Source organism: Pygoscelis adeliae, unplaced genomic scaffold (genome assembly GCF_000699105.1).
Source record: "Pygoscelis adeliae isolate BGI_AS28 unplaced genomic scaffold, ASM69910v1 Scaffold402, whole genome shotgun sequence".
NCBI classification, from domain to species: Eukaryota; Metazoa; Chordata; class Aves; order Sphenisciformes; family Spheniscidae; genus Pygoscelis; species Pygoscelis adeliae.
Genome location: NW_008824411.1, coordinates 7373003 through 7373416, shown reverse-complemented (window position 1 = coordinate 7373416; position 414 = coordinate 7373003).

The following is a 414-nucleotide window of genomic DNA, read 5'->3' as shown; positions in this document are numbered from 1 at the left end:
TGAGCCTGCCCCCTCGTACCGCCCTGCCTGCGGCCGGTCCCGGCGCCCGGCCCCTCGTGAATTTCTCTCACCGCTTTTTGGAGCTCGTTCGCAGCCCCCGCAGCGTCCCGCGGCAGCGGCGTGATGCAGCGAGCAGTCCCTGCTGAGCCACCCGCACAAAAACCGTTTGCTACCCGAGTCATCTTTCCAGCCCTTTCTGGGCAAGCTCTGTTTCTTAGTGCCATCCCTTTGGGCCCTGCTCGGGCTGGAGGGCAGCGTGTGCTCCGTGCTGGGAAGGGTGAGAGGGAGGGAAACATCACCCACGGCATGGAGAGCTGCTCTTGCTGGTGCGGTAGACGAAATCATGCCCGCACGGTGAGCGAGCATGATGACCTGGTCTTTACTAGAGGACATGGTTGCCTGGAGGCCCCAGTT